The sequence below is a fragment of the Macaca mulatta genome, chromosome X (assembly GCF_049350105.2).
Source record: "Macaca mulatta isolate MMU2019108-1 chromosome X, T2T-MMU8v2.0, whole genome shotgun sequence".
NCBI classification, from domain to species: domain Eukaryota; kingdom Metazoa; phylum Chordata; class Mammalia; order Primates; family Cercopithecidae; genus Macaca; species Macaca mulatta.
In genome coordinates, this window is record NC_133426.1 from 34,390,807 (window position 1) to 34,412,649 (window position 21,843).

Genomic DNA, 21,843 nt, shown 5'->3' on the forward strand with positions numbered 1-21,843 from the left:
AAATCTTACCATGCACTAGTCACTATAATTACATAAATACATGTTTTCAATATTTCATTTAGTACAGTATTTAACAGTGTTTTATTTAATGGCCACAAAAATGCCATCAGAGAGGTATTTTTATTTTAGTTTTACAGATTAAGAAACTGACTCATAGAAACTTGAATTCATCAAAGTAAAATGACAATAGATGAAAAGACTTGATTCAAATTCTGATCTGCCTGATTCCAAGTTCTAGGTAATAACCTTTTGCTACACAAAGCATGTTTCTAAGTGCATCTTATTAACTTCACATGGCAGCATGTTAGAAATACAGAATATCGGGCCATACCTAAAACCTACTGAATCAGAATCTTCATTTTAACAAGTTAGCTAGTTGATTTTAAAGCACCTTAAAATTTGAGAAACCCTGTTACTAGGGTTTAGAGTGCCTGTTCTCTTGTAGAACCCAGTGATATACATATTATTAAATTTAATAATTGGCAAAGACTATCCTTTGAACAAAAGTCAGGCTCCTCTGCATCCTCTTTCTGACTAATCCCTGCCCTTGGGATCTGTGCTTGGCCCATTTCCTCCAATAGCAAGAATCCTGCTGGATCAGATTAGCAAAACTCTCTTGCCCTTGACATCTGATCACTGACCCCTGGTATCTGACCACCTTTGATAGCTTATCAAATCTCTTATCTCATACCCTCTACATCTTCTCACTCTTGCGGGTCTTCAATAATACTCCTCTGGGGTGCAGTGGTTCATGCCTGTAATCCCAGCACTTTGAAAGCCTGAGGTGGGAGGATCTCACAAGGCCAGGAGTTCAACATCAGCCTGGGCAATATAGCAAGACCTCATCTCTACAAAAAATTTTAAAAAATTAGCTGGTTATGGCGGTGTGCGCCTGTAGTCCCAGCTATTCAGGAGGCTGAGGTGGGATGATCACCTGAGCCCAAGTGTTTGAGGGTTTAATGAGCTATGATAGTCACCACTGCACTCTAGCCTGGGTGACACAGCAAGACTCTGTCTCAAAAAAAATAAAATAAAATAAAATAAAACTCATGTAAAGTTGGTTTACCCATAGATATTTTCTTATCATAGATATTTTCTCTTATTAGTTTCCCATTCACTCACCTCCACTATGCTCTTTGGTTATAAATTTTCATTCCCCCTTGTGTCCCTGTATTGAAAGTTGAGCCCAATATCTCTCCCCTACAAATAAGCAAAACAAAACAAAACAAAACAAAACAAAAAAATATTTCTGTGGTTTCCCCGAATAAAGTCTGCCTTAGTGTCTTTAACAAGTGTCATGAATAAATTTTTCTTCAACATAATCCAAGAGATATAAACTATTTGGTAGCTCAAACATTATATTAGCCCTAAAGTATGAGTTTTAAAATGAGAGCAGTATATTTATATCACACATATTTGCTTTAAAATTTAGTTAGAATATGAAACTTTTGGGAACATGAAACTAGCATGCCTCCATGTTCATTTTAATAAAACATTCAGGAAGCTCTTGTTAGCATAACACTCTGTGAGTTACCATCTACAGAAACGGATAAAGAGAAGAGAAGTCATCGCCTTCTAATGGAATCACTGTCAGATTCTTCAATTCAATAAATAAAAATGCGTAAATTAAGGTTGCATCATTTTTCTTTCTTCTCTATCCCCATTCTTCACCAAACTCTCTTCCTTTCATGTCTTACTTCTCTTGAATCTTTTTGTTTCTTTCTTAAGAAAGTAGACTCCAGGATCCTTCAGCATTGTTCAGTCTCACATTCATCTTTCAATGGAGTGATTGAGAAAAATAAGCCCATGGAGTTTGAGAATGATCAAACTCATGAAATAAGAAAAGGCTTAGCCCTTTCATTATAACTAATGTGTCATTCTCTATCCCCAAGGGAGAGGTTGGTTCTAATAAGAAGTTTTCCAAGAACATAAAGAAATGAATACAAATTTTGGAAAGAATAAAAAGATTCTAGGGAGGCCTGCCCCTTAGAGCTTAGAAAGTTTCTTAATGAAAATGAGCAGGTGAAGAAAGCAAAAATGATGTTAAAATTAGCCTCTAGACTAAATTATCCTTCAGTTTATTATGGTCAGTTTCAAATGTCTGTGCTGGCTATGACTTATCATTGTTTTTGAAATGCATAAAATATTCAGTGACTAAGTAAGATCATTTAAATGAGAGATACTTATTGAAAAGATTAAGAACATTTGTTTAAAGTCTTTTAAACACCAGTTCTAAGTGATCAGGAAAATATAATTTAACTGTTATATATAACAAACTTTATATGTATATAAGTGTATACATATATATGTATATAAACCATATATGTATTCAAAGCATATATATACACATATATAAGCTTTTATATATATATATACACACACACACACTTGTATGTATATAAACTTATATAAACAAGCTTAATAGTTCCAGGTGATCAGGAAAATATAATGTAACTGTTTTTTATAATATAGATAATAAACTTTATATAACAAAATTATAACTGTTTGTTAAAATATATAACAGTTGAACATAATGGACTGGAAATTGTCTTTCTTTTACTACAAAGTAGTTTTTTAAAAATGAGTCAACTGGTTTCTTGAAAGCAAGAATCCAACTGTTTTCATTAAGGTCTGTCATCACTCATTTCTTTCAATTATCTTCCCTTTCTTGACCATTTTTCCAGACAGCACCACTTTATCTATTTTTAAGATCCTTTGATGCCAACAGCACAAAGGGGCTTCTGGCTCCACCTTCATTATTCCTGAACTGTTGGTGGATATTTACACCGTCATTTACAATGAAAGTGTGAGCCAAACGTAAGACACTGTAATCATCACAGTCACTGTGATGAAATGTTGGTGCTTAACTGAAAGAGGAAATAACATTGATTTGGTTCAGCTGACCTGAAATCATGACCAAAACTTAGGTAGTTACTTTCCATGTCAAGAAAAGGGAAAACCACAAGTTTAGCAACTTCTGTTTTCATCATTTTTAATTTATTTGTTTGTTCATTTTCTTAGAGAGGGAGTGTTGCTCTGTCATCTAGGCTGGAGTGTACTGGTGTGATCACAGCCCACTGTAACTCTGAACTCCTTGGTTCAAGGTATCCTTCCGCCTCAGCCTTCCAGGTACCTGGGACTCAAAGTGCATACCACCACACCCAGCTAATTTATATTTAAAAAAATGTAGAGACGGGATTTCTTTCCCTATGTTGCTCAGGCTATATTTATTTATTTTTAAAGTGAGTAACAGAGCAAGGTTTTAACAGAAAATAAGTCAACAACCTTTTCTCCAGAAATAAAAATTATTTTATAATGCAATGTCACTTTCTCTTTTATTTCCATTGTTGATATTATAAGATATTGACTGGAAGAAAAAGCCTTCAGTAACTTTCAATTCACTTCCTGGCTGAGAATATTGGAAGCCAAAAGTAATATTAAATATAAAGCGTTCGATTTTCATATTTTATTGATGCAGTATCTGATATATAGAGAAGTAAAGTACTTCTCCCATAATCACGTCACTGATTGCTGAATCAGGCCTAAGAATGCAAATGTCAGTTGCATGTGATTCTAATCACACTATGAACTATTAATAAATTCTGACTCAAGTTTCTGCTTTGTATTTGTTATGTCATGAAAAGAGGACTGGGGCAGCATGAGGAATGTCAAATCCAAACCCATTTTCTGCCTCAGTGGGTAAGATCTATATTTCTTTCCAGTAAGGTTCTAGAAGGATGATGATAAATGGAAGTCATAAACTGTAGTCCAAAATTAAGATACGTGAGACTAAAATCAACCCTGTGTGTGTGTGTGTGTGTGTGTGTGTGTGTGTGTGTGTGTTTTGTGGTGGGAGAAGGAAAAGGGCGTTCTTTGGTGAAATACTTTTATGAAATACTGTTGCCACAAATGTTAACAAATATTTCTGCTTTCTACCTTTCAGTTTTTAATATGCTAACATTGTTAGTTGCTAAAAATAAATATGTATATGCAGCACATAACAAACATATCCAAACACAAATCCTATTGTTCTTGGGACATCTCCCGAGATCAGTGATTCACTAACCATAATAGGGAAAGCACTGGGTGGGTCAGCAGAGCATAGAAATCCAACTTCCTTGTAGCCATAGAATGATTGGACTTGTGTCTTGAACATTTCCCATGGGGTCCCTCTTAGACATTTTTTTCCAAGATTTCACCAGAAGCCTACTCAGTGGGAGGCATACATTTTAAGCTATATTATTTATTAGTTTCTAAACTCCGAAGTTATTACTTTTGGAGTTCTGGCTCACAATCGTTAGGTAACAAGAAATTTTGAGTTGAAACTCAAAAAAATGAACTTATTGAGTTATATTTGTAAATATTACTTTCAAATAGAATTGCTACTTGTATATGTTATTCAGTATATTTGCTTCCAGGAGACATACATACTTTGGAAGCCACAGTACAAATGTAACACGACTTGATGACATGGAATTGGAACGAAGCAGTTATTTGAAACATCTTAGTGGCTAGTATATCTATATCTCCGAGGCGCAGATATTTCCACCCTTACGCTCACATTCCTTGTTCACATGATAAAGATGAAGGCATGTATACAATATTTGTCTCTAACTTCTCCTTTTTTATGCTTCCATGACAAATCATTATGTTTTATATTTATATACCCTTTGGAGAATAAACTTCTTTTGTTTCTCTTACCAAGCAATTATTGTAATTGCTGTCAGTTCAAGGAGGAAAAGAACAATATCTGTTTTGTTTATGATGGCATTCAATTACTTAACACAGGTGTAGCTTGTAGCAGATGCTCAATGACTGAAAAATCATGACTTTTTCATATGTCATTTACTCATTCATTGATAATGAGTAAATGGACAAGATTTTGGGGTCATATCTATATCCTAAATTTGCAAAATCATGTATTTCTACTTCTGACTCAATATGTTAGTTTTATAGTTTAAATCTTACAATACTGTTTTACTTCCCTATCTTCCCATTGCTTTAATTAGTCTCTAGTTTTCCCACCTAAAATGTACAGTACAGCATTCTTCTGGGGGCTGAGGTTTCCAGTGCTTCATTTCATGTAAAGAGATTCTAAAGTAGCCACAAAGTATATTTAACCAATTCATTTCAATTATTTCATGCAGTAGATAAAATGAGAAATAAATGGTCTCTGGAAGCTTTCTGTACACTTAGCAATAAGACTACAAATATTTTTTGAAGATAAAGAAAGAGCAATATTGAGCAAGCAGAAGAAAATTCTTAGGGAGCAGTTTCCATAAGACTTCACATTATTTGAGTTGCAAGTTTCAAGTAAGTTAGTTCTATACTTACTGAGTTCTCAAATTACCTCATAAAATACAGGACACTCTTTATTACTAACGGGCTTAACATTTAAGGATTTGTTAATATCCCAAATCATAAAAAGTGGAAGTATAAAGTAAAACAGGGACATTTTTGGAAGTGAGGAAACAGGAACATTTCCTCACTTCCAGATCAGGGATATGTCCCCTAGATAATAAACCTCGAAAGTTTATAAAATGATTCTTTACTTGATCCAAATCATACAGTGATGGTCAATTTAAGTGAGTAAATTGTTGTCAGAGAATTGAATCTAACACAGAGATACCGGCAAATTATCATTTTGAAAGGAACTTTATTTAATTATAATATTAGTTTCAATAAATTGGGTTTTTTTGTCAAAGTTTTCAGAATAAACATTTCAATAATTGTACGTAGGTAGTAGTGTTTAGAGTTGGAATAAAGCATGAACATCAACTAGTGCAACATCCTAATTTAAGAGACATTAAAATTGGAGCCCAGTATTTGATTTGTATATCTGTGCTGGAGCCAGGATAGGGATTTCAGTCCCCCAAAACTGATACAGTAGTCTCTCCTCTCTGACATAAATTAAACCTGATTTTCATGAATAGTATGTGACATGTTATCCTAAAGCTAACTTATACGAAGGCATAGAATCCTTTAAATGAATAGAAGTCCATATAATTTTTATAACATTGCTGACAAGTATGTCGTTACTTTTTTAATTGGGGAAAAATCCATAAATTCACATAATTTGGAATAGTTTATCTTAAGGGAATGCATGTAATTGAGAGCTAAAATCCTTTTCATTGAGAAAGTGATAAAGAAACTTGGACAACTAAAAAAATTTTATGTCCCTTAATGGGCCATGAAATAATTCTGTTGAAATTTGAAGGAAGTGAAAGAAAGTAAATGATTACATGAAGAAATGGACAACTAAGATCTCTAGAAAAAGTAAAACAAAATTCAACTGGCTTCCTCTACCTGCCAATGATAATATACATATTGAGAAGACAAAGATAAACTAAAGAAGGACTACTCTGTTTTAAACAGAATGTAATTAAAATATAGAGTGTCCGCTACAGTCTTTTCAGCCAAGATAAAGTTCAAAGTTAATGTCCTTCAGAGCAATGAACAAAATCTGGACAGTAAAATGTGGTCTCAGGATAAAAATGAAGTAAAGGGTGTAGCTATAAATGTTTCTCTTAGGACCTCAGAAGCACCTTCAGAGCATCCCTCACAAATCCTCTTTGCTAGGCAGCAGAACTTCTAAGAATCTTAAAAATGTAGTCTGACATCATCCTCATAAGTGGTCCAAGATAAATAAAGACCTGTCTCGGAAAAAAAGGAAGATGTGGCTTTTGTCTAATGGAGTGACCACCCAATAAGAATCATAAGCAAGGGGTGGGGGGAGAGGAAGGGAGGGAGGAAGAGGGAGAAAGAAAGAAGCAGAGAAAGAAATAGAATTTAATTAATAACAAATTTGTACTATTAGAAGCACCATGAACTTGGACCAAAAGGAACAGAAACAGTTCAGAATGAGAATAATCTTTGGTATTCTCAACCTTCTGCTCACAGGAAGCACACCAAGAAAGCTATTCAGACACAAACGTGGGCCATTTATTTTGAGAAATATAGGATGGCTCAGAAGGCTGAACTAAGATCCCAGAGGACCAACTGGTGTTTCAGCAATGACACTGGGCCCTAACCAGGGATCTGGAAACTTGCCCAGTTGAATTTTAGAATTGATGTGAACTATTCCTCTTTTTAAATAGAATTGCCTATTAAGGCTATCCTATCCTATCTCAATAGTGTTATGCCAGAAGTGATGAGAGCAGATGACTTGTATTCTGATTGCAAGGAATAAAGCTCAAGGAACAGCATCTGAGGAGTCTCTTCTGTACCTGGACCTAATTAAGATGACAAGGTCCTGGATGTTCATGTTATTATCATAAGAGGATAAGACTTTGGCAGTCTTGGAAGAGGGTGAATGCATTTTGTTTTCACTCGAATAGAATGTAAATATTTTCTGTCCAGAGGGATGGCTATGGTGGATTAAAAATGACTGTGCATCGTTTGGGCTCCTGTCTTTGAGAGATTTTCTTTTCCCTCCCTTGGAGCATACTCTGGCCTATGGTTGCTTTTACCAATGGAATACTGCAAAAGTGATGCTATATACTGGTCTAGATCTATAATCTAAGAAGACTGGTGCTTCTGCTACGGTCTCGTATAAACCTGAGCTGCTATGTAAGAACTCTGATCGCCCGGAGGCAGCCAGGCTAGCTAGTCCAGAGACTGTGGAAAGAGATAAGGGGGAGGCACAGACAAGCCAACATCACGTTGGTCCAGACTGAACCATTAGAGCCACCTCAGCTAATTCATCTGATATAATGGAGCAAAAGCAAGCCTTACTGCCCCCTCTCTGAATTCCTGAGCCTTAGAATTTTGAAGTGAAATAATGGTAAATTTTTGGTTGCAGCGTTATGTTTTGATGTAAGCCGTTAGGCAACAAAGGATAACTAGAGCACAAATATAGTATATGCATTAATAATATACAAAATATTTTGTGGCTTACAAAAAGTGGACAATGTTCATTGAAGGTGAGAAATATTTAACGAAACATTGTTTTCTCTTTCTCCCAATCATTGTGAAACTCATTTATTGGAATGCAATGAACACAATTTGTAAGAACTGCTGCCAACACTTTGATGAAATATAATTACGAACTCTAAAATTGTTTTCATATTTTTCCAGCTTCACTGAAGTATAATTGACAAATAAAAATTGTATATATTTAGATGGACTTGATGTTTTGATATACATTGTGAACTAATCTCCACAATCAAACTAATTAACTGTCCATTACCTGACCTACTTGCCATTTTCTTTGCTGATTTTATGGTAAAAACATTTTTAAAAAATGAAAGCCACATGAAATTGACTTACTCCATGAGATAGTATATCAGGTCAATTAATAAGGAAGAAGTACATTTTATAATATTTAATAATAATATATTCAGTTATAAAATTTGGAAGCATATGTCATGACACCCTTGACTCATTTATTTTTTCAAGCAGCCTACAACAAAGAAAAATCATACTGAGTTTTTCATTGTGGTTCATACCCTACAGGTGGCTCTCAATCTCTTTCCTTGTTAGTATTATTGAATCACCCTTTTGTGCTCGTAATTTATTTGTGTTATTTTTAAATTTTGTCTCTAAATAAGATAAATGTTTCTGACTTCTGTTAATCAGCATTGCAATTATATCTATATATTTATATACTTATATCAATACGTAAAACTGGAAATTTGGATTTATACTGAAAAAGTCACAAAATAATTGTATTATAGTCGTGAACACTCATTTACAAAAAAAACAACAACAACAACAACAGTGGTATGGAGTTGTTTCTCTGTTTCTAAAGCCCATCTCAGCTCTGGAGATGGATGGTACTCCTTGGAACATTCTGGAGTCTCTACCCAAGAGCCCCTTAAGCAACTGAGAAAGAGGCAGAGCCAACGCTGGGAAACCTTTGCAGCCTAGGTTACCCGCGTCACTCTTCTGGGGTCATTACTTCTTGGGCGCTCATTTTGAGAGGCTTCAGACCAAGCATAAAAGACCATGAGTTACAGTCGCCGTCCTCCCAATGTCGAGGGCATGACTTCCCTCAAGGTGGACAACCTGACCAACCGCATATCGGCCAACACCCTGCAGTGACCTGTGTTCAAGAAGTATGGGAGCACTGGCGACGTGTACATCCTCTGGGATCGCATCCCTAGACTGTCCCGTGGCTTCACCTTCGTCCGCTTCCACTTCAAGCACCAGGTCGAGGATGCCATGGACGGTCTCGACGGGATCATGCCGGATGGCCAAGAGCTTCGTGTGCAGATGGCACGCCGTGGTCGTCCCCCACGTTTCTACCGTAACTTCCGCCAGGTAACGTCTTCTAGCAGGTATGAAGGCGACAACTATGAACGCCAGAGGCTCAGCGGAAGGCTTCGTCGTCCCAGCCGTTCCGTAGCAGTGGCCGATCTGCATCCTGGGACAGATCTCCCTTCAGTAGCTCGAAGTCGAAGTCCTCTCACTCGAAGTCGAGGTCCCTTCACTCCAAGTCAAAGTTCTCTGGCTCACGCACTCGCTCTGGCACTCGCTCTCGCACTCGCTGTCCATCAACCTCTGGATCTGGAACTAACCAAAAATCCAAATCCAGTTCCTCTTCAGTGTCCGGATCTTGTTCGCTGACTGGGTCCAGCTCCAGGTCCAGAAGCCTCCCACCAGGATACAAGAAGGAATGCAAGTCTAGATCGCGATCCAAGAGTGCCTCCAAGCATCCTGAATAGGAAGGAGTGGTGTCATTAACCATTACGTTAATCATTCATCAGCAAGCAATCTGAGGACTGGGTAGGGGAGTATACTTAGTTGATTGAAGAGTCCTTGGAACAAGCCACTAGCAATTGAACAGTTTGTTTTGTAAAATGCATAACCTTTTACTTGTTTTAAGGCTTGCCTCAGGTAATAAATTTCATTTTATGTGGCATTTTATTGCTTTTATTTGAGTAATAATTGCATATCTTCTAAATTGGTGAGGTGAAATACTTCAGTTCTGATAATTGGTTTGGATACTTGAAGTAAAATTTCATTTTCCACCAGGCGCCGTGGCTCATGCCTGTAATCCCAGAACTTTGGGAGGCCGAGTCAGGTGGATCATGAGGTCAGGAGATCGAGACCATCCTGGCGAACATGGTGAAACTCCGTCTCTACTAAAAATACAAAAAAATAGCTAGGCGTGGTAGCGGGCGCCTGTAGTCCCAGCTACTCGGGAGGCCGAGGCAGGAGAATGGTGTGGACCGGGGAGGCGGAGCTTGCAGTGAGCTGAGATCGTGCCACTGCACTCCAGCCTGGGCGACAGAGCGAAGACTTCGTCTCAAAAAAAAATTAATAAATAAATAAAAATTCATTTTCATTAAAGTGCTGACTTTTTAAATTTTAATCTAAACAGACTGTTAACCTAATTTGTGGCCTCCTGATTTAAGAAAATGTGTATAGCCACTTCATGTTGAATAGTCCAAAATGGTACAGTGATTAACTCTTTATTGCCTTCATTCTTTAAAACTAAACACCTAGGTAAGTTGTTATAAATTTATTTACATGTGCTATTTATCGTTAGGTCTAAATGGTAATCTGAACCCACATCTGTAAGAAAACATTACAGGTGAAAAGAATTGATTTTTTAAAGTATTATTTATCAATGCAATTTAATCTCTTATGTACTTTTGTGCACTGCACAGTTCTACAGCAGTTGAATAATGTTGGTGGACTGTTAAGGTGATGTTTTGCAGTGCAGAGTGCTTGACTATTTTATGTTTTTTCCTGGTTGCTCCTATGCTGTGCAGAAACAAAGGACTGTTCAGTTCATTCTGAAGTCTGACAACTACATTTCCAGTCACCCAGGCCATGGGCATATCTATCTATCTATATAAAACAGAGCATACAGTGAGTACATTTAGCTAATAATAAATACATCTTTATTTTTTCCTCTCACCCCTAATATGGCAAATCTGATCATTTTCATTTGTAAATTTAAATATGAAAAATATTTGTCAAAAGCAAACTATAGCTCTGAGTACTGGTAACATCATCTGTTGTTTTGTTTTGTCTTTTACTTACACATATTCTGTACTAGCCACTTTCTGAAGTTTAATGAAAATGTTTTTCTCGGTGTTTTAACACATTTTTAAGTTCATTGATTATACTCTTATCTATGAAACTGTGAAATAAAAATACACTGATGTCATCCATGTTAAACGTCTTGTAAACTACAATTTATCAGGAAAACAGAGTTCCAAGCTTCAGAGATCCAAAGTGTAAATATTTTAATTTAGCAAGCTACACTCAGCATCTCACATAACTGCTACTGCCTTATGGCTTCCCCCACCCCAACAAAGCTGTCATGACCTCCCACCGGCTCAGCTCTGAATCTTCTTAACTTGCCTTCTATGGATCAATACACCATATCAACTTACTGGCTTTAAGTTAATGGAAGGCAGTTCATCCTAGCTTGACTCTGGAGTTGGGGCTAGCACTGAATCCCTTCCTTATCTTTGAACTCAGCATTTGCTGATACTACTTCTAGCCCCATTCAACCTTTTCTCTTGACTTTATGGTGGTCAGTTCAATTCCCACTGCCCCATTCCCTTTGTCTGAGCCACTGATTAAATCAAACTTTGAAAAATACATTCAACCTGCTCACATTACAGTTTATGAGAGTCTAGAAACATTAAATGATTGGACAATTGCTGGTGGTAGGCTTCAACTTCTGTCTCAGTTCTCAACCCAACCCTCTTTCCTATACATTGAATTACTTCAGTGTATTGCCTCTGAATACAATGAATTGAAATGATGTTGGGAACATTATTCGTGATGGTTGGGACCAAATATTAAACACAAGATTTTAAAATAGACAAGAAGAGTAATGTAGTAGGGCCTCAAAGTTTGAAAGGAAGAAATTTCCCATTGCAGAGGAAATTTCAAAACTTAAGTCTACTATAACTAGTAGCCAGAGATGACACTGAAGTTAATGGTTATTAGCCTAACCAAACATCTGTTTTAATTTTTCAAGACATACATACCACACATGTATGCACAGACAAGCACACACACCTCCTCACGCTCTTTGAGATTTTGCTAAATTTAGGCATCTTAAAAATCCCACCGGGGGCTAATTGGTCACATAACATGATTTCACTCTTTATTAAGGTATTAGTGAAAGACATTTCATTTCCCACCAGAACTGTTTTCTTTCTTAATATAAACCAAACGTTCTCTGGTACTTTACTTCAGAATATTTTCTCTTCATTTCAGAATTAAATGAGTATTATTTTGCCAAGGTTTTAAAATATAGTGTATGATAATATGAAACAAATACAAAAACAGAGAAATTTTGAAAGGACCTCATGGTACAGAGAAGTAGGAAATTTATTTAATAGAATTAACATTATATGTCATGACCACATTTAGTTCATAATTAAATGAACATATTTGCTCATTTCTTTCAACTCAATTATACTCAACTGTGGTGCCTAACAAATACATATTAAACACATGATTAACAGAAGAATTTATTGGTTTTTAAAAATTTTTTCATACAAATTAAGCCCAATTCAAATATAAATTATATAAACATAATTAACTTTACAGAATGGACAAGAGCAAGTAAGTTTTACATGACAAATTTATTGAAAATTACTTCATGAGTTCTGATCATATCACTCTCCTGTTGCAACTATTAGGACCCTTCCTTGTTAAGGACAGAATTCCTTCAGAAGCTTACACTTAAAATATGGAATACATTGGCTTATAGATCTGAAAATCCTAAGGCACATCTAGCTTCAGGTATCTCTCCTAATTTCTCTCCATTATCTGTCTTTGTGTTTGTTTTCCTGTGTCTCTTTATGTTGGCATTCCTTATTTCAGGAAAAGAAGATAGCCAGAATAGCCAGAAGCATCTTTAGGTTTATATCCTACCTGCTTAGCAACCACAGGAGAAGATAATTTCTCATTTTCAATAGTTCTAGCTAACATCTCACACTTAAACCTTAATTTAACTGCTTTAGGTTACATGCTCATGCTTGACCAATTACCATTACCAGCGTTGTGAGACAGCTAATTGGACATGGCTGGGTACCGTGTCCATTTCTTCAGCCATTGCTGTAAATTCAGCTGCGGTGAAACCACCTGTGCCACGATTGAACTAGTAGTTTTTCCCTGTGGAAAATCAGGGTGCTGTTATGACTATGTTAAATGGATGCTTAAGCAGGGGGAAAAAAACTCTGCTGCTTGTTCTAAAAAGATAACAAAATATCCTAATTTGTGTCTTCTTTCTTGCAGGAATAAATCAAAACTCAGTTTGTAGTCTTTGTCAATTGTTCCTTCTTGGTTTCATTTCACATTTCCACCTCAACCCCAAAGTTGTGGCCACTGTTTCCCAAGACAAGCCACAGTCTTTCAAGTCTGTTCCTTCTGTCTGATATTGTTTCTTTCAACCAAAATATATCTAACTGGCACTTGCTATCTGTAGAAAACCATAATTATCTTTAAAGATTCAGATTTAAATGTAATGTCTCTGTGAAATGTTTCCCAACTCCCATTACATAACCAATGCCAATCAATTGTGTATAATTACACAATACTGCATATATACATGTTTGATAGCCTATAATATATTGTGTTTTGATAATTTTATGTGATGTTTCCATCATATAGAACATGAATTATTTAGAGTATACACTGTTGTAACATATGGTATCTCTCTAGTTACTAGGACATAATGTGCTAAGTTTATGTTGGATGGATTAATTTATTAACTATGTCAAATTACATAACTCATACCAATTTCAGTAACCAAATCTTGCCCATATAGGAACAACTAAAATGAAGGATTAAAAACAAGTGTCCAGTAGGGCTGTTAATATGGATGAGGGCAGAATCACTGAGAGGTCTACTTTTTTTTTTTTTTTTTTTTTTTTTTTTGAGATGGAGTCTCGCTCTGTTGCGCAGGCTGGAGTACAGTGCTTCGATCTCGGCTCACTGCAAACTTCGCTTCCCTGGTTCAAGTGATTCTCCTGCCTCAGCCTCTGGAGTAGCTGGGATTACAGGTACCCGCCACCACACCCAACTAATTTTTGTATTTTTAGTAGAGATGGGGTTTCATCATGTTGGCCAGGCTGGTCTCGAACTCCTGACCTCAGGTGATCCACCTGCCTCAGCCTCAGATAGCATTGGTAAGGAGTACTATCTTCACCATGCCATCCTGGCTGCACTGATACACATGGAACAAAATCAGCAAAGTCAGCACTCATTACTGTAGGTGAATTATATGGATCTGTTTAGAAAGTGCCTGTTACATGTTTAGTGCTTCCTTCAGGATCTCTTGTAGGGCAGGCCTGGTGGTGACAAAATCTCTAAGCATTTGCTTGTCTGTAAAGGATTTTATTCCTCCTTTACTTATGAAATTAGTTTGGTTGGGTATGAAATTCTGGGTTTAAAATTCTTTTCTTTAAGAATGTTGAATATTGGCCCCCACTCTCTTCTGGCTTGTAGAGTTTCTGCCGAGAGATCTGCTGTTAGTCTGATGGACTTCCCTTTGTGGGTAACCCGACCTTTCTCTCTGGCTGCCCTTAAGATTTTTTCCTTCATTTCAACTTTGGTGAATCTGGCAATTATGTGTCTTGGAGTTGCTCTTCTCGAGGAGTATCTTTGTGGTGTTCTCTGTATTTCCTGAATTTGAATGTTGGCCTGCCTTGCTAGATTGGGGAAGTTCTCCTGGATAACATCCTGCAGAGTGTTTTCCAACTTGGTTCCATTCTCCCCGTCACTTTCAGGCACACCAATCAGACGTAGATTTGGTCTTTTCACATAATGCCATATTTCTTGGAGGCTTTGTTCATTTCTTTGCACTCTTTTTTCTCTAAACTTCTCTTCTTGCTTCATTTCATTCATTTGATCTTCAATCACTGATACTCTTTCTTCCAGTTGATCGAGTCAGTTATGGAAACTTGTGCATTTGTCACGTAGTTCTCGTGTCATGGTTTTCATCTCTATCAGTTCGTTTATGGACTTCTCTGCATTGGTTATTCTAGTTATCCATTCTTCCATTCTTTTTTCAAGGTTTTTAGTTTCTTTGCACTGGGTACCTAGTTCCTCCTTTAGCTGTGAGAAGTTTGATCGACTGAAGCCTTCTTCTCTCAATTCATCAAAGTCATTCTCTGTCTAGCTTTGTTCTGTTGCTGGCAATGAGCTGCGTTCCTTTGAAGGGGGAGATGCACTCTGATTTTTTGAATTTCCAGCCTTTCTGCACTGCTTTCTCCCCATCTTTGTGGTTTTATCTGCCTTTGATCTTTGATGATGGTGACGTACTGATGGGGTTTTCATGTGGGTGTCCTTTCTGTTTGTTAGTTTTCCTTCTAACAGTCAGGACCCTCAGCTGCAGGTCTGTTGGAGTTTGCTTGATGTCCATTCCAGACCCTGTTTGCCTGGGTATCAGCAGCAGAGGCTGCAGAAGATAGAATAGTGTTGAACAGCAAGTGTTGCTTTCTGATTCTTGCTCTGGAAGCTTCGTCTCAGAGGTGTACCCAGCTGTGTGAGGTGTGAGGTGTCAGTCTGCACCTAGTGGGGGATGTCTCCCAGTTAGGTTACTCAGGGGTCAGGGACCCACTTGAGCAGGTGGTCTGTCTGTTCTCAGATTTCAACCTGCATGCTGGGAGAACCACTGCTCTCTTCAAAGCTGTCAGACAGGGACATTTACATCTGTAGAGGTTTCTGCGGCTTTTTGTTTAGCTATGCCCTGTCCCCAGAGGTGGAGTCTACAGAGACAGGCAGGCCTCCTTGAGCTGAGGTGGGCTCCACCCAGTTTGAGCTTCCTGGGGGCTTTGTTTACCTACTTAAGCCTCAGCAATGGCAGGCGCCCCTCCCCCAGCCTCACTGCCACCTTGTAGTTAGATCTCAGACTGCTGTGCTAGCAATGAGGGAGGCTCCGTGGGTGTGGGACCCTCCAGGCCAGGCAGGGGATATAATCTCCTGGTATTCTGTTTGCTCAGACCCTTGGTAAAGTGCAGTATTAGGGTGGGAGTTACCCGATTTTCCAGGTGTAGTATGTCTCAGTTTCCTTGGCTAGGAAAAGGAATTCCCTTCCCCCTTGCACTTCCCAGGTGAGGCGATGCCTCGCCCTGCTTCAGCTCTCGCTGGTTGGGCTGCACCCACTGACCAGCACCGACTGTCCGACACGCCCCAGTGAGATGAATCTGGTACCTCAGTTGAAAATGCAGAAATCACCCGTCTTCTGTGTTGCTCACACTGGGAGCTGGAGGCTGGAGCTGTTCCTATTCAGCCATCTTGGGCGCCACCACCTAGACCAAGCCTGTTTCCTTCTTAAGAATTTTCTTATATTTTATTGTTTTAATTTTATTTATTCATTTATTATCTTTATATTTATATTTATTTATGCTGACCTAATTACAAAATACTAAACTTTATCTGACTAATAAATTATTTCTGAAAGAAATTATAGATTATGGATAGGGTGTTTAATAGCAATGTAAAATACATTCTTTTTGGCTAACCATGATAAGGAAAAAAGTATGTCCTACATCTTCCACAAAATAATTAAATATAGAGATTTTACCATAGTCACTGTAAAACTTGACTGCCTACCAATATGAACAGGTTAGCCCTGTTACGTACTTGCAGTTTTACAAAGAAATGCGATGTCTTTCTTGAGTAATGTCACCTTATATAATTTTCTTTTTATTTCTTCTGTATCTTTATCTTCAAAATATTCTTTAAGGTAATTAACCAAGCATTTTACATGTTTCCAATATATGAGAGGTCAGTGTCTGTATCCCTTCCGTGAGAAGTTTTCTGGTTTGAGTCTTTGAATGGAAATCTGACTTGTATTGTTTTTCTATCACTTCATTTAAGATTTGAAAGTTCTTTCTTATCCTATCTCAGACCTTTTCATCATGCAACAATAAGAGAATTTCTTTTGTGTGACACTTGAGACTCCCTTTTTAGTCATTAAACAGTGTCTTTAACATCACTGCAAATACTTTGGATGCTTGGACAGCATTTTCCATTTTTCTCTCATCCATCATTCTTCCAGGACTGAGACTATTTATCAGCCAACTGTGAGTTTTGGGTTTTCCATTCTGACATCACTAGTCATGAAGAAGCAACCCCAAACCCCTGTCCTTGTCATCTATTAGGATAATGTATTTCTTTTTTCAGTAGCACTTGTGACTACCTAAAGTAGATTTTTTATTTATCTTGTGCTTGTTTCTTTTGCCACTCTGACTCCGAAGTAAAAGTTCCAAAACACTCTTTTGTTGTTTTAGTGATTACTACAATTCTAAAGACTAGTCCAGCTTATTGCATACAGTATATATTCAATTATTACATGTCAAATGAGTAAAAATTCTGCCATAGAAACTTTTTGGTTCTGTTTCAGAATGTTTGGCTGATGTCAGCATATATACTTATTTTTACCCTTTACTCTCTAAAGAAAATTCAGTTTCATATTATTACCTAGCATTCTGGATTTGATCTACTTCAGCCTATACCTCTCTTACTTAGTTAATATATTTGCATACTATCTCTTGCCTGTTAAGCTAAAATATCTGCCAAATCGATTCCAAATTACTAGTTCCTGCATTCAACACTTATAATCCTTACTGAGAATATGGCAGGCCAGCTGCTGGATGCTAGGGATGGAGTTAGGAACTGGAGTGCTTATCATGAAGGAATGGGTTGAATTTTAAAGAAGGCAAGTGAATACACATATAATGACCCTCTGTGTGATGGATGCCCTGATAGAGAATCAGACACATCGTGTAATGGAATGATGTAGAAAGAGCAGTTCACAGTAATAAAAGGTCAAATCTCCCTAAATTTAGATGATATCTGAAATGTATCTTATAGGACTAGCAGCAACTAACTATTGGAATGAGAGCATGAATTTTATTCTAAACCAAGTGAACGATGCATGCCATAGTAGAGATGCATATTCAGGGAGCAGTAAACAAAACACTTTGACTCAATCGTCATAGTAGGGGGTAGGAGAGAAAGAGGTCTGAGTACTTTAGCAAAAGATAAAGAGATGAGGCCACAGAGGTAATAAGTGGCCTTGTCTATCATGCTAAAGGGTTGAATTAGATCTTCTACACAATGCATAGCCCATGTGATTTTAGCAATAGGAATAAAATGATTCGAGTTTTGCAATTATCATACTAGAGCAGAGGTGTGAAAAATAGATTGTAGTCATGTTAATTGTCCCACTTATGGAGTGGTGGCATTAATTAGATGAAAAATATACAAAGTCTTGAAATAAGGCTGTGGTAGTTGGGATGTGTATTGCATGGAGACAGATTTAAGAAATAATAAAGAAGCAGGGTCAAGCAAATTTGGTGACTGCTTGGATGATTTAAAGATAACCCCAAATGTATGATTTAGGTGACTGTATGCATCGTGGGAGGCTCCACTATCATAACAAATTGAGCATAATTGTTTTGTCACAGTAGAGACAGAGATGTTAATTCAGCTGGGATCTCTGAGATTGGAGATTCAGAATCAGGTAGAGTGTCAATGTCTATCTAGCTATGAGGAAACATCAAGTATGCTTATAAAATTAGAATAGAAATGCAATTGAAATCAAAGAAGTACGACGTATTGCCTGTACAAGTATGTTCAGTGGTAATAGAGGAGGAAAATGGATAGAATCCCTTGGAAAAGGAGCAATTACAAGGTAGAAAGAGGGAAAGGAAAGAGAAAAGATAACCAAGATAGGAAACAAAAGAGGAGAGAGAAAAGCTCAAAGTGTAATATATAGATATTGTTACTGCCTCGTCAAAAAGCTTGCTTGTGTGTTGTAGTTTGTTATCTGCCTTTATAACTTCATAATTCTGTTAATTTCCTGTGAGTAATACAAAACAATGTTAAATCTATTACTTTCTCATGATTATTTCTTCTCTTGCTTATATACATAAAATAGACATAGACATGAGGGGTAATTCATCATTTAGAAATTCGATAAATGAATGAATATTGTATCTAATTTAGGAATTAGATAAAAATTTAATTTTTAAAATTTATATAATATTTTTATTTAACTCTTTAATCCTTCTGAAATGTATGTATTGATTCTCAGGTAGAACTTCCTTAATTAACATGGTATAGTATTGAGACTCATATCTAGCACCCTCTTAATTCTTCTTATTAAATAGTAATTCTACCAATGTTCTAACATTAAATGTAAAATTGCTAGTTTGTTTAAAGAAGATACTCTCCATTATGTCAAAAAAGTGTTACTATCAAAAGATATCAGAAATGACAGAAATAAATGGAAAATCATTCTATGCTCATGGACTAAAAGAATCAATGTCATTAAAATGGCCATACTGCTCAAAGCAATTTACAGGTAGTAGGCATTCCAATCAACCTACCAACATCATTCTTCACAGAACTAGAAAAAAAAATTATAAAATTTATATAGAACCAAAAAAGGGCCCTAATGGCAATCCTAAGCAAGAAGAACAAAGCCAGGAGCATCACACTATTGGACTTTAAAGCTACAATAACCAAAATAGCATGGTGCAGATACAGAAACAAACACATAGACCGTTGAAACAGAATAGAAAACTCAGAAATAAAGCCAAATACCTACAACCATCTTGTCTTCGATGAGGCCAGCAAAAACAAGCAATGGGGAAACGACTTCCTATTCAGTATATGGTGCTGTGATAGCTGTCCAGCCATATGAAGAAGAATGAAACTTGACCCTTATACCTCTTATCATATACAAAAATTAACTCAAGATAGACTAAAGATTTAAATATAAGACCTCAAAGTATAAAAATCCTAGAAGAAAACCTAGGAAATGCCCTTCTCAACATTGGCCTTGGCAAAGAATTTTTGGCTAAGTCCCCAAAAGCAATGGCAATAAAAACAAAAATTGATAAGTGGGACCTAGTTAAACTAAAGAACTTCCGCACAGCAGAAGACAGTATCAACAGAGTAAACAGATAACCTACAGGATCAGAGAAAACATTTGCAAACTATGCGTCCAACTAAGTCCTGAGAGCTAGAATCTATAGGGAACTTAAACCAACAAGCAAAAACAAAGAACTGTATTAAAAAATGGTCAAGGACATGAACAAACGCTTCTCAAAGGAGGACATACAAGCAGCCAACAGAAGCAAATCAAAACCACGATGAGATACCATTGCACACTAGTCAGAATGACTATTACTAAAATGTCAAAAACAACAGATGCTGATGAGGCTACAGAGAAAAGGGAATGCTTATATATAGTTGTTGGGGATGTGAACTAGTTCAGTCACTGTAGAGGGATAGCATTAGGAGATATACCTAATGTAAATGATGAGTTAAAGGGTGCAGCACACCAATATGGCACATGTATACATATGTAACAAACCTGCACATTGTGCACATGTACCCTAAAACTTAAAGTATAAAACAAAATAAGTTGAAATAAAATTAAAAAAAGAAAGCAGTTTAGTGATTCCTCAAATAACTTAAAACAGAGCCACTGTTCAACCCAGCAATCCCATTACTAGGCATATATCCAAAGGAAACTAGATCATTATGCCAAAAAAAAAAGTATGCACTCGTATGTTCATCACAGCGGTATTCACAATACCAAAGGCATGGAATCAACCTTGGTGTTCATCCATGGTGGACTGGATAAAGAAAATGTGGTACATGTACCATGGGATACTACACAGTCATAAAAAATGAATTCATGTCCTTTGCAGCGACATGAATGGAGCTGGATGTCATAATCCAAGTGAACTAATGCAGGAACAGAAATCCAAATACCCAACATTTTCACTTTTAAGTGGGAGCTAAACATTGAGCACACATGGACAAAAATATGAGAAGAGTAGATACTGTGCAGTGCTAGAAGCAGGAGGGAGGGAGAAGAGAGAAGCATGGGTTGATAAAGTAATTATTTGGAAGAGGGCAATATGCCCATGTGACAAACCTACACATATACCCCCGTATCTAAAATAAATTCTGTAATTTGTACAAAATTATATATTCCAAAGGAAAAAAGATGTCAATCATTTACAGCTTAAGATTGGAAACTGGTGTTAAATTTTGCAAAAATGACTGTTGGGAGTGTATTATGGCTGATTAAATTATTAGCAGTATTATTTTTGTTGCTCCTGAATTAGTAGAATAATCCTTGTCTGGGTTTGTTTTTTTATACTTTCAAATTGGCCTCCAGTTTTAATTAATGTATTAGGTGCCAATGTCAGAATTTTCTTCTTCCTGTAAAATAAATTTGAATTTTTTTCCAAAAATCTCAGTAGTAATTTATATGATTTGAGAATTCTTTGTTCTTTGACCATTATTTATTTCTTACTCGTTAAAGAAAATACTATATTCAGAGTTTTTTGTATTTATTTATTGAATCATTTATCAATTTATTTCATGATGGTTTTCAACTTTCTTTGGTATCTCCTTGAGGAGCTTGATAATCAATCTTCTGAATTATTTTTCTTGTGTTTCAGTGACTTTATCTTGGTTTGATTCCATTACTGGGGAGGTAGTATGATATTTTGGGGGTGTTATAGAACCATGTTTTTTCATATTACTAGTGTCACTTTTCTGGTTCCTCCTCATTTGGGCAGAGTATTTCTTCTAATTATTCTTAAATTTATGTTTGATTTGACTTAAAAATAAATTTTTCCCCGTAAGGATGTAATTTTAATGCTTAGAGTTAATTATACCCTAATTCAATTCTTGGTGCTTTCATGAGTGAATATTGAGTAAGAGTTCCTTGGTTATAGAGCATCTTTGTATGATGGCTTTCTCACATGCTAGTTGTAGAAGAAATGTGCTCGCTGTGTGAGCAAGTTCACTTTCTCCTATGGGATTGGAATGGTAGAGGTCTCCTGAAGATTATCTCATTCCTTTCTGGCATGTACTTTTTAAATTTTTTTT